We start from the raw sequence: 14,207 nt of genomic DNA, 5'->3' as shown, positions 1-14,207 counted from the left end.
ACATTGCTTTGCAAAATAAAGAATTTTTGATATTTTACATCAGCTTCATATTATAAATGCAGAAAAACTATATTATTTGTTTCTAACGTTCAGAAATAGCCATTTTGCTCATTTGGTATACTATAAACCAATAACTATTAAAAAGGGATTCGTGACCTCTTCCTTCCAAAGAAATATTTCTCCACTCACACAAGTTTAATAGAATGTTCCGCCATGAACTGACTTCCCACCTTAGAGACACGAGATTTGCATCCTGAAATCTCTTTCTTGCAAAAATGTCCAATTAGCATCCTAGCATTACAGAAAAGAAATGCTTTTTTTCCAGATCTCAAATTCCATACAACTTTAGTCAAGAAATCATGTATGCTTTTTTTCACACACACACACACTGTATTTTATTTTTACAAGAGATAAATCAACTGACACCAAGCATTGTAAATGGATGAGCACAACAAAAGCAACAATGATTGCAATTACCAAACACGAAACACACTCATACTGTGTCATAATATTGACATTCAGTCCAGTAATCCTCCACTGTAACAGCTCCTTTACTTTGCAGTGAAAGACATCATGTATTTTTAAATTATCAGCACTCACCTGAGGTCTTTAAAAATCAACAAAAACATAATTTTGTGTTCTCTTTCATTTATTCTGGTTCTAAGTGGTCATTTCTAAACGAAAGTATTTAAGTATGTTAACGTCATCTTATAACATCATATTTCCAATGACTACCATGTCTCCAAAGATGAAATATGAGGAACTCACAATTAGGCTCTACAAAGTTTTACTCTCTGAATCTGTATGACCCTTCTGCTGAACTCCACACTGTTCATTATTCTGTGAGAATATTCTTTTTCTTGTATGGCCATCTCACGTGCTCTTTCATTTCATGAAGTTTTTTCCTACAGTTTTATGCCTAGTTTACTTCTGAGAAAATGCATTATTTCAGAGTGATATTTATAGACACAAAGACTTCTCTATAATTCCCTCAGAGTTTCAAGAACTCCTTCTTTTTTTTTTTTAATACCTAGATTTTGAAGCTCTCCACAAAGCATTACTAAACTTGCATTTACATAAGTATCTACATATTAATCACACATTAATGCATTTACAATTGTATTATGATTTATTGCTAATTTTGGAGCATAAATGTAGCTGTCTTATTTACCACCCTCTTGGAAATCACTTTAATATTTGCACTTAGGACTTGAAAGAGAATGGATAAATAAAAACCGGAAGAATATGCAAATACATTTTATATATTTCTCATAAAATTAGGTGATTATCTAACCTTTATCCAGAAAAAAAGAAGAGCCCAGATACTCGGCAGGCATGATACTCGAGAATGTGTGGTCTTCCAGCAGGAAAACATGCAGTAATCCATGTGGCAGAGTTTACCTGTGAACAGCTGGGATTAGTGACCTATGCATTCTTTACATGCAACATATCAGGAGTGGAAAAAGGGAATTTGTCAGTTGTGTCAATAAGTATAATGAAGATTTGTAGCAGGTCATGCTCATATATTCAACACAGGTAAAATCAAAAATTTGCTCAATTCTGGTAGATCTAAGTCTATATCTGTTACCTTGTCTTTAACGAGGAAATGTCAGAACTGACTTACAAAAAAAGTATTTTGTTTGTTTGTTTTAATTAGAGTCATGGTGAGTAAGACGTAGCTCAGAACAGCTAATGTGACTTAGTGATTCTCTCATCAGGAAATACAGTTTCTACTTCCCTGTTTATTCTCCACACCCTGTAGTAAGCAAAGTTTCAATGAAAGATAAATCTACAGGGAGAAAAGAAAAGAAAACTTACATGTGTGGATAAGATCATTTTGACAGGTTTTACCACGTATGTCAGTGTTTCTGGGGATGGACACAAGCCAGAGCTCCCTACTCTGACATTTTCACTGATGACATTCCCCATGATCCTCAATTTGAAAGTGGATAAAAATGTTTTCTATGTTTTCTTCTTTAAGAAATTAAATAAGGAATGCTTTCTAGACATGATCCTCTAATGATTTTCAGTCAGTGGTCATCAACGGAGGAAAAGCACAGAATCTCATCCCCACAGAAGGGTGACATTCAGTCAGGTAAGAAAATTCTCCCCGAAATCAGAGCTTCATCTTTAACATGCAATCAAAGGCTTTCACAGGTTCTTCATCACTCTGCACTCAGCCCTACCATAAGGGATTGGCTCTGAGAATCTCACATCAGATGACTGACAAACATGTCATAGTACACTGATCTGGTACCAGATCCTGCCTCTCTTAATGATCTCCTGCAGGGACATTGGAATATTCTAGGATATTTCCTGGAGTCCTCTATTCTACACAGGTACACTTCCAAGTAGAAACAGAAGCTTGGGTTCTCACTGGGACCCCTGCTCTGTCCAACCAACCTCTCTAGAAATATGATGTTCTAATCTCTCCTGATTAGAACATTTCAAGGTCTCTCCCTGTGCTAATTTAGTAAAGAGAAAAGAGAAACAAGAAAGAGCAAACTATGCAGGGAGCAATATATAAGATTCCTTTACTTAATGTATTTACCTGATATACCCAAATATTGAGAAATATAGATTCATTTCATAATGGTCAAGAAAAGAGGAGGAGGAACCTCCATGCCAACAGTATATATAAAATGGAATCAATATTGCATAAGCTCCAGCTTAAGCTTAGCTACGAGGTACTAACTCTTCTCATAAAGAAGCAATAGTTCTCCATCATTTGAAGCACACTGAGGACTCAGACAGCTGGACACTGAGGGTGCAGTCTCCTCACTCGAATTCTGTACCTGCATCACAGAGCCATGAAATATTCCCAAAGAATTATTAAGGATGAGGGGGGGAGCCGAAATGAAAACAATGAACCCATAGTCTGTCCTACCATCTGTTCTGCTGGATATTACCACCATCTTGGCCCAATATGACCTTCCCACTTCTCTCTGGGCCTCCCTACTTTCCACCTCCATCCTCTCATTATATCTTACCTACACTTGGGAACGATTCTAGTTGTTCCACTTATCTTTATCAACAAGTAATCCAAATAGCAACTGTGTATATAACTCCTTAGAAACCTCAGGTCTGACTCAGTAATAATACATGACCTTCGAAGTCCACAGTTTTCCTAATTCCTTTTATTTTTTTTTCTAATTTCCATGTACTTACACTCTTAAGACCTCCACTGTTCTCAGGTTCGTCTTCCCTGCAAAATCTGTCAACCTAGACATAGACTTAAGTACCACCCTCTAATTATCTCCTAGGGAATCCAGTTTTTAAAAAAGCCTCAGCAAGCCTTATGGACTTTATTAAAGACTCTTTAAGATAACCCATGGGAGATAGCAGTGCACCCATAGATATCTATTTAATACACCCTCAGAGTAATTTTTTTTTAATAAAGATTCTTCTGGCCAATGAAGACTCTCAGTTCTTCTTCTTCAACATATGCAGGGTCTCACCCTTCTGATTACTCTCTGCTCTATCCCAGGTCCACTCCCTTTCCTGATATTACATTCTTTCCCAATTGTGTAAGTTGGTAAAATCAAATAACATAAAATATAACATGTTAATTATTATAAAGTGCACCGTTCAGTGATATTAAATACATTCATATTATTGGGCAATCAACATCACCATTTATCTTTCTAATAATTTTCTACGTTTTAAAACTGTAACTCTGTATCCTTTAAACATAACTTTCCTTCTTGTTCCATAACAACCTGAAAAGAATCATTACCCTCCCAATTTCTATGGTTTTGACTACACTAAGTACCCCATATAATTGAAATAAGTAGTTGTATTGTTATGACTCACTAAAAGTCACAAAAATGGCATTTTTGGTAGCTCAATTTCCTCAAGATTCATCCATGTTGTAGCATATTCCTAGATCTTTTCCTTCTTAAGGCTGAATAATATTGTATTATATGGGTATACCACACTTTGCTTATCCAGGAACTAGTGGATGAACACTTAGGTTGCTTTCATATTTTAGCTACTCTGATTATTACTGCTCTAAACACTGGAGTACAAATATTTCTTTAAGACCCTGATTTCAATTCCTTTGGGTATACCTCATAGTAAAATTCTTGGATCATGTAGTAATTCTTTTTTTCAATATGTGAAAAATTGCCATACTCTTTTGCAAAGTAGCTGTATCATTCTACATTCCCACTGACATAGCACAATGGTTCCAACTCCCTCGCATCCTCACCAATACTTGTTTTCTGCTTGTGTATGTGTGTGTGTGCTTGTGTGTGTATGCATGCACACAAATATATAAACATGCATTTAGTGATATGGAGCATCTATTCAAGTGCTTAGTCATTTGTACATCTTTTTGAAGAACCATCTACTCAAGTCTTTTATCCATTTTTGAATCAGGGTGTTTGCTTTTTGTTGAGGTGTAGGAGTTCTCTGTATATTCTGAATAGACATCTCTTGTCAGATACATGGCTTTCAAATATTTTCTCCCATCTTGTGGGTTGCCATTTTATTCTGTTTACATTTCTTTGATACACATTTTTTTTTAATTATGTACTGCAAATTGTTAATTTTTTTCTCAGCTGTACCTTTGTTGTTCCTTCGTTTCATATTGAGGAAAACACTGCCAATCCAATGTCATGAAGCCCTTGTCCTGTGTCTTCTTCTAAGACTTTTTATTTTATTAGGTCTTATAGTTAGTTTCTTGATACGTTTTCATTAATTTTTGCATATGATGTTAGGTAAGGGTCCATCTTCCTACTTTGCATGTTGACAACATGACTTCTCAGCACCATTTGTTGAAAATACTATCCTTTCTACTTTGAAAAGTCTTGGCAACTTGTCAAGAATCATTTGGCCATATATCAGGGTTTATTTCTGGGTGTTCTATTCTATTCTGTTGGTCTTGAATAAGGGAGAAAATAGTATAACCTATCCAGGTTGATGAAGAACATAAAGAAAGACCAGGACTGAGAATTAGGAGGGCAATATAAAACAGCAGGGAGTAAAAGACAGTGTGAGAGAAGATCTTGTATTTGCGAGTTCATGGAAATAGGATCATGCTAAAACCACTAAACGCCTGACTTTGAACAATACGGTAAATGTGCTAGCAAGAAAAGTAACACTTACCCATCTCTGGGAAATATAGTATGGGCATAAAGATAAACTACACACAAATATAGTAAACAGGGAAGGGTTTTCATGGTGTGAAAATATTGTGGGATTTGAAATACAATTTACTTCTGTTCTACCATTGTCTCTAAAATTTATCAAAGTGTGTATACAAGCAATTCCAATTCTGGTAATGTGCTTGACAGGTTTATATATGAACTTCAGCAGACCAGTAAATGTACATTCATAGTAGGACTGTTCCCTAAACCAAAAAACAAAACTCAAAAACTGGAAAGACTAGAGTTCACTTTGTCAACACACATAAAGATGCAATGATGGTTAACGGTCTGAAAACAGAAGGTGTGAGCATTGGTGTAAGAGGTTAATTGCCAGGCTGGGGTGGGGTGCAGAGTTTGAGGGTAACACAGGTCGAAAAGGCTTTTGTCCTATCCTTGATTTTTGAGGTATGGAAATTCACAGGTCACTACCTTCATTTCAAACTGAATGAATGCACTATTCAATTTCTTTAAACAGGCGAAGTAAACATGAGTGATAATAAATTTCAAACTGTCGCTAATCAAATAAGATACTAAGAAAGCTTAAATAATATGATTAAGAATGAAGTGGACAGATTGTCCAAGATGGTAGCATTCAAAGACCCGGAGCTTGCTGCCTCTCATGGGCACACCAAAGTCACAACTGTTTACAGATCAGCAATTGATGAAACAGGCCGGGACCTACCGTAAAAGATGTTTTACAGCTAAAGATATAAGGAAGGCACCTCGACAAGACAGGAAAGAAGGGCAAAATCTCAATAGAGTCAAGACCCATACCACCAGGTGGGTGGCCCACAAATGTGAGAATAATTACAATTTCAGAGGTGCTCCCAGGTAGCAAGGGGTATGAAGCCAACATCAGGCTCCCAAGCCCAGGGATCCTGTTCTGGAAAGAAGAGTTCCTAGAAAGTTGGGCTTTGAAGACCAGTAGTGCTTATTTTCCAGAGAGCCAGAGGGTTGTGGGAAATAGAGATTCCACTCTTAAAAGATGCTCACAAAATCCCACATGATCCGAGAATCAGAACAGAAGCAGTCATTTGAAAGGATCCCGGGTCACACCTACCTCCTGATCTTGGAGAGTCTCCCAGAGAGGCAAGAGGCAACTACAGCACAGCCTCAGGGACAGAGACACTGGCAGCAGCCATTCGGGGGAGCTCCTTCTACCTCGTGGACACTGGTACCAGCAAGCATAATTTGAGAATCCTCCCTCTATCTTTTTAGCCTCAGGACCTAGCCCTACCCATTTCCACCCGACTAGAGACACAAGTACTAGGATGCTGCAGGCCAAGCAACTAACTGAGCAGGGGCATAGTGCCACCCACCGGCAAACAGGCTGCCTTCAGACCCTCTCAATGCACAGCTGCCCCTGGACATGGGCCCAGCCACCAAAAGCCCCAGGACCAGCCTCCACACCTCAGTGGACAGGCACCAGCCCCAGAGTCTCTGGCCCCTCTGACAAGTGAGCCTACTCTGGCCTTGGAGTCAGCCTCACCATTGGCAGGTGATAACTGCACAGGGACTGGATGGAGCTTGGACCTACCCAACAGCAAACCTGCTCTAGCATTGGGATCAGCCTCATACACCAACAGGCACACACCAGCTCCAGGAATACCACAGCCCAGCAGCCTGTGTGACCAGAACACTCACTTGCAGGCCAGAAGCAGCCATGGACTCAGCTGGGTCCTGACCCTGCCCATCAGAATGCCAACACAAGATTAGGGACACCCCAGACCCTGCAGATAGCTGTGTCAGGAACAGTGATCCAACACCAACTCTGCGACTCCTGGGCCCTGCAGCCAGAATTCAGGACCTGTCTCTTCCTCCCAGTAGCTAGAATAACCCCAGGACCAGTGACTGGGCACTAGCCCTGATTATCACCTGGACTGCAGTTCTACCCATAAGTGAACCAGCACTAGATTTGGTGTCCCCCAGAGTTGTGCAGCCAGCTGCCTTATGATTTAGTCTCACCAAGCAGCACAGACAGCCTCCATACAAGGCAGAGCCTGGCAAACAAGCAGTCTGGGGACAGCCAAGCCTACCAGACCACCCACAGTAGTCAGCCCACCACAACAGAAGAGCCCAAGCAGCCCACATAGGGGGTACACCTAGAACATATAGTTCTAGTGACCAGGGGACACTGGGTTGCTGGGACACATAGGACCTCTCCTACAAAAGGCCACTTCTCCAAGGTCAGGAAATGTAACGAATCTACTACATACATAGCAATAAAAACAGCAAGTTAAGAAAAATGAGGTGACACAGAAACACGATCCAAATGAAGGAACAAGATAAGAACTCAGAAGAAGATCTAAGTGAAGTGGAGGTAGCCAATCTACTCAAGAAAGAGTTCAAGGTAATGACGGTAAAGATGATCAGAGAACTCAGGAGAAGAATGGACGACCAGAGCAAGAAGTTAGAAGTTTTTTAAAAAGAGTTAGACCATTAAAGAACAACAAAACAGAGATGACGAATGCAATAACTGAAATGAAAAATACACTAAAAGGAAACTACGGTAGACTAAATGATACAGAGGAATGAATCAGAAAACTGAAGGACAGAGTACTGGCAATCACTGAAGATGAACGGTAAAACAATAGATTAAAAGGACATGAGGAAAGTTGAACAGACTTGTGAAATAACATCAAGTGTACTAATACTTGCATTATACTGGTCCCAGAAGCAAAAAGGAAAGAGAAAGCGGTTTAGAACAAACCTGAAGACATATGAGCTGAAAAGTTCCTTAATCTGGGAAAGAAAACAGACATCCAAGTCCAGTAAACACAGTAAGGCCAAAACAGGATCAACCCAAAGAGGACTACACCAAGACTCATTGTAATTAAAATGGAAAAAATAATAAAGATAAAAAGACACTATTAAAAGGAGCAAAGGAAAAGCAACAAGTTACAAACATGGGAAATTGCATAAAGTTATCTGCTGACTTTTCTCGATAACCTCTGCATGCCAGAAGGGAGTGGCATGGTATATTTAAAGTCATGAAAGGGAAAAGCCGATAACCTAAAATACTCTACCTAGCGAGGCTCTCCTTCAGATTTGATGGTGATATCTAAAGTTTTACAGAGAAGCAAAACTAAAAGAGCTCAGCATCGCCAAACCAGCTTTATGAGAAATCTTAAAGGGGCTTTTCTAAGTGAAACAGAAATGGTCACGACTGAAACATAAAAATTAGGAAAGGAAACTTACTAAAGGAAAAAGCTCATTTGCTAAGGTAAATATTCAACAAAGGTAGTAAATCAACCATGTACACAGCTAATAGGACGGATGAAAGAAAACAGTAATAAAATCATCTATATTCACAATAAGAAGTTAAGGGACACACAAACAAGTAGATGTAAAATATAAGGTCAAATTCAGCAACTGTGGGGGAGGAGAGTAACAATGCAGGGTTGGTAGTTTCCAAGTGAAATTAAGAGCTCAGCAACTTAAATAATCACACACACACACACACACACAAACACAAATACACAAAACTGAAAGAAATCCAAACATAATATTAAAGATAGTCCTCACATCACAGATGAAGGGAATAAAAGGGGAAGAAAGGAACACTGAAGAAATTAAAGAGGGATTCCAAAAATACCAAAGACAAATGAAAACGAACACACAATGATCCAAAATCTATGGGACAGAGCCAACACAGTTCACGGGGGGAAGTTATAATGATACAAGCTTATTCTTAGGAATCAAGAAAAATATCAAATAAACAACATAACATTACACCTGAAGGAATTAGAAAAAGAAGAAAAAAAAACCTCAAAGCTGTCAGAAAGAAAAATTAAGAAAACAACACCATATGCAATCACATCAAAAAGAATAAGATACCTACGAATAAACACACCTAAGCAGGTAAAAGACATGTGCGCAGAAATCTATCAGCCATTGGTGAAAGAAGTTGAAGACAACACAAAATGATGGTAAAATATAGCATGTGCATAGACTGGAAGAATTAATACTCTTAAAATAACCATACTACCAAAGACAATCTACAGATTTAATGCAATCCCTATCAGAATACCAAAGCATTTGCACAGAACTTGAAAAAGTAATTTTAAAATTTGTATAGAAACACAAAGATCCCAAATAGCCAAACAATCTTGAGAAAGAACAGAGCTGGAGGCATCACGCACCTTGACTTCAGACTATACTGCAAAGTGACAGTAATCAGAGAGAATCGTACCGGAGCAAAAACAGACACAAAGATCACTGGAAGAGAACAGAGATCCCAGAAATAAGCCCACACACTTATATTTAATTGATTTATGACAAAGCAGGCAATATGGAGAAAAAACTGCCTCTTCAATAAGTGGTACTGGGAAAACTGGACAGCTAGATGGAGAAGAATAAAATTAGATTATTTTAGCACAGCATATATAAAATAAATGCAAAACTGAATAACCACCTAAATGTAGGACCAGAAACCATAAAACCCCTAGAGGAAAGTATACAACATTCTTCAACATAAATGATAGCAACAGTTTTAGGTTCAGTCTACTAAGGCAAATGAAACAAAAGCAAAAATAAACAAATGGGACTTCACTAAACTTAAAAGATTTTGCACAGCAAAGGAAACCAAAGACAAAATGAAAAGACAACCTGCTGAAGGAGACACAATATTTGCACATGATAAGAGGTTAACACCAAAAAGATGACCAAGCAAGGGTTCATATCTAAACTACAGAAACAGCACATACAACTCAATATCAAAAGAACACCCAAAATCTTTTTTAAAAAAATGAGAAGACCTAAATAGACATTTTTCCAAGGAAAAAATACAGATAGACAGCCAGAACTCACAAAGATGCTAAACATAGCTAATCGGCAGTAAAATGCAAATCAAAACTACGAGATATATCACCTCAGTCTTGTCAGAAAGGCTGTCATCAAAAAGATCACAAATAACAAAGGTTAGTGAGGATGTGGAGAAAGGGAAACTCTTGTACACTCTTGATGTGAATGTGAAGTAGTGCAGCTACTGTGGAAGGCAGAATGGAGGTTCCACAAAAAACTAAAAATAGAACTACCATAATATCCAGCAATTTCACTGTTGGGTATATCAGAAGAAAACAAAAACACTATTTCAAAAAAATAACTGCACCCCAATGTTCATAACAGTGTTATTTGCCATAGCCAAGATATAGAGTCAAAATAAGTGTTCATCAATAGCTTAGTGGATAAAAAAGATTTTTTATGATGACCAGCAAAAAATGAAATTTTGCCATTTGCAAGAACATGGATGGACTTGGAGGGTATTATGCTTAGTAAAATAAGCCGCAGAGAAAACAAGCATGGTATGTTATGAGAAAAAAAGCATGGTATGTTATGAGAAAACAAGCATGGTATGTTATCACTTACACGTGGCATCTAAAAATTTGAATACAACACAAACAACAACAACAAAAAAAACAGACTCACAGATTAAAGAACAGACTAGTGGTTACCAGCAGGGAGAGATAGGGTAGAGGAGCAAAATAGTGGTAGGAGATTTTGAGGTACAATCCACTATGTATAAAATCAATAATCTACAGTGGTGTACTGTATAGCATGGGGAATATAGCCACTCTTTTATAATATCTATAAATGGAGAAGAACCTAAACATTTATGAATCACTGTTGTACCTCTGAAACTAATATAATAATGTAAATTAACTATAGATCAATAAAATATAAAGTAAGAAACAATAAAGGGGAGACAGATTATTAGATAGAAATCAATTAAATAAACACAAGTTTTGGAAATCAAGGAATTGAAAAACAAAACGGAAGACACAACATTGGCATTTAACGTGTACAAATCTATTCATTTAAAAGAAACTATTTAAGTGGTAAAAAAATGGTACCCATTCTCACAATTTTGTATATCTAGGATAAATTATTATCTACAAAAATATGTTACAAATATTCACTCAAAAAGAAAGAGAAAATTTGGATAAACCCATTTTAGTATACAAATTTAATATCAAAGTCTCTAGGTAAAATTGATTTGAATAAGTTCTGTTAGCCACTTCTAGTTTCTTTGTGATGTAAAATCTTTTAAAGCATAAAAATCAGCCTTTCTACATTATTCCATTAGACATATATAGAAGTTAAAAGAAATGAGAAGACAGAACAATCAACCAGGAAGGTGAATTTACTGAGACACAGTCATTCTTTCTCCCTCCTCCTTTTCTTTTCCTCCTTTTCCAGGTCTCTTTCGGTTCCAATCAAGAGAAGTCTTGAGAGTTCTGAGAATATTTCTTTGACGGCTTCAAATCACCATACCTACATCCTCTGACACAACTACACACACGGGAACAAAAATAAACCTCTGTTATCTACTCATGTAGGAGGGATTCATGCAAAATAAACTCCTACATGGAGACCAACAGGTGAGTTTCCTACTTGTTCTTTATAATGTCCTTCCATTATAGTAAATCTCACACATTATGAGGAAGAAACGGTTATGTGAGCATTTCCTTGAAGTCAAAAAACTTGCATTCATTTCAAGTACCTGGTGATCATAGGGTACAGCCAGGGAAGGTGTCATCCCCCTTGGGGGGAGGGGCAGTGAATGGGCTCCCACACCCATGAACCTCCTGATGTACAGATTCTGGAAAAACAAAGGGCGGTCACACTGCAGTCAGCCTGTCAGGCTGTCGGGTCACTGGGCAACCCGACCAGCCTGGAAGTGCCCATCAGTTGCTGAAAGCAAAACTCTGTCCCCCCTGTGAAGCCAGGCAATTTGGGTCAGAGAGTCAGAGGAGACCGGTAATCAACTCCTCCTCTCTGCTCACCTCCTTGGGGTTACAGCAACCCCATCTCCAAACCCAAATCTGACCCTGGAGTGCCAAACTGGGAGTGGCAGGTGGGCTCTGCCTGTGCTTCAGTGTCCTCTGGGGGTTGTCTGCTCTAAAGCCAAACTCTCAGCCCTTCCTCCCCCTCCTTCCCTAATCCTGGGGGCTGCCTTGGCCTCCTGCAGCTGCTGGCCTGAATTCATTCTTCTTTTTTCTCCAATTACAATGAAGTGTCTTACAGAGGTTTGGCATCTCTTGAAGAAGGAAGATCTTTTAGCCAATACACCTTAACCGTGAGAAGTTGGTTTCAAGAATGAACCTGAAATGCTGTATTTTTCTCCTGATGATTCCAAGGAGAGACAGCCCAAGTTTTCTAAATCATAAGAAAAACCAAGGTAGGTAAATATGATATTCTGAGCCAGAGATGAAAAAGCAGTTTTTAGCACCCCCTTCTCATGTCATATGACCAGGACTTAAATCAATCAACTGCCACTGGTTTTTAAATCACATGACCCAACTTTAAATCAATCAGCTGCTTCCCTGTAACTCACGTGACTTGGCTTTGAATAGTAAGAAATGCAGAGGTATAAAAAGGATGTTCTGAACAATAAATGGAAAAACAACATTTTAGAAAGTTTTTTTCTTTTCGAATGGACCATTCATTGCCTACAGAATAAAGGATTCTCTTGTGGATTTCTTGAACTGTAAACACATACATTGTCTGCGTTGGCTTGATTGACTTAGATTTTGGGGTTTTTTTGTTGTTGTTGTTAACATCTTTATTGGAGTATAATTGCTTTACCTTTTTGTGTTAGCTTCTGCTGTATAACAAAGTGAATCAACTATTCGTATACATATATTCCCATATCCTCTCCCTCTTGTGTCTCCCTCCCACCCTCCCTATCCCACCCCTCTAGGTGGTCACAAAGCACTGAGCTGATCTCCCTGTGCTATATGCAGCTGCTTCCCAATAGGTATCTATTTCACCTTTGGTAGTGTATATATGTCCATGCCACTCTCTCACTTCATCCCAGCTTACCCTTGTCCTTCCCTGTGTCCTCAAGTCCATTCTCCACATCTACATCTTTATTCCTCTGCAGCGACTCCTGCTAGGGATGGACACTTCCTTTTATGCTCAGGGAAATCCCCTAGTTTGAATATGATTTGAGTTTGATCCTGTGAAACCATCAGAACTTCCCACCAGAGATAAATGAGGCGATTCTGGCCTTTATTAGTATGCACGATGAACACGGGTGTCCTGGCTGTACTTGCTAACCCTCCTATTTACCCACCTATTTTTATCCACCTTCCTCCCTGTGAGTACCTTTGACCAACCCTGAGCTCAGACTCCTGACCTATTCCAGTGACTTTGTCAGTCTTTCTTTAAAAATGGACAGGTAATAAAATGAATTTAACCTAGAAGCAGCAGCTCAGTAAGGGAAATAAAATCATCAGAAGTTATCTAATCACAGCCACAGCCATCCAGGGCTCTGTCTTATCTCCTGGGTCATAAGAATGGTACCTTCCTAAACTTGAAGGACATCCAATCAAATAAGCAAAAGTGTTGCTCACCTCTGGCTCTTGGAGGGATTGCTAGGCAGTCTACCCAGTGTATACTAACTGCAAAACACTGTCATGGTTTTGAAACACCTATGATCCAGGAAAGCTTTTTGGGGTGCATGGGGAAGGTTTCTTTTTGACATCAAGCAAAAAATAAATCACCAAGCTCTTTGAGCACAGGGGTTCTTAAGAGGGCAGTAGAAGGAAGGAATGGGCAGAAAAGACGATCTCCAATGAAGTTAAGGACATTTTTCCAAAAGAGTAGGATTTAGTCTCAGTTTAAGGAGAACACTTTTAAATAGCTGGAACAGCTCCAAACTGCAGTTTAGGGAACGAGTGCTTCAAAAGAACAGTGCTTTAAAAGTCCTGGCAAGGCAGCAAGAGGATGAAGAGTTGGTTTTGCATAGTTTTGAACACAGGAGTAAAGAAGCAGAGGCATCTCTGACTAAAAGGCCCTGAGATCCTATGGCATCAATGCGTCAGTTGCAGGGGCAGGGGTGTGGGGGCGATATTTCTCTCTCAATGTCTCCCAGGGCAGCCACCCCTCCCTACCCTAACCCCCAGTCCCTTCACCCTTCCTCCCTCCACTGTTGGGTCCCCAGGGACAGCACTTCTTACGCTGGAGTGCTCAGGCACCATTTCTGCAGTCTGGATTCTTCCTGGAGCCTGGCAAGTTCTGGGACAGGAAGACAGGTCTGCAAGCCCGCTGCGG

At 39.0% G+C, this 14,207-nt stretch overlaps 1 long non-coding RNA gene across 2 annotated transcripts in view; it reads right to left on the bottom strand.

Annotated features, from left to right (window-relative positions):
* LOC309650548 overlaps positions 1 to 14,207 on the bottom strand; it is a 251,516-nt gene that overhangs the window by 69,235 nt on the left and 168,074 nt on the right. The window contains exon 2 of one of the 2 annotated variants that reach the window (XR_014257613.1): positions 8,606 to 8,917. This is a non-coding gene — a long non-coding RNA (uncharacterized lncRNA). The remainder of the gene's footprint in view (positions 1 to 8,605; positions 8,918 to 14,207) is intronic. The other variant, XR_014257614.1, reaches the window with a different exon arrangement.

This window comes from Balaenoptera physalus, assembly GCF_965194825.1.
Source record: "Balaenoptera physalus genome assembly, contig: SUPER_1_unloc_4, whole genome shotgun sequence".
Taxonomy (NCBI): Eukaryota; Metazoa; Chordata; class Mammalia; order Artiodactyla; family Balaenopteridae; genus Balaenoptera; species Balaenoptera physalus.
This window is presented reverse-complemented; position numbering and strand designations above follow the sequence as displayed.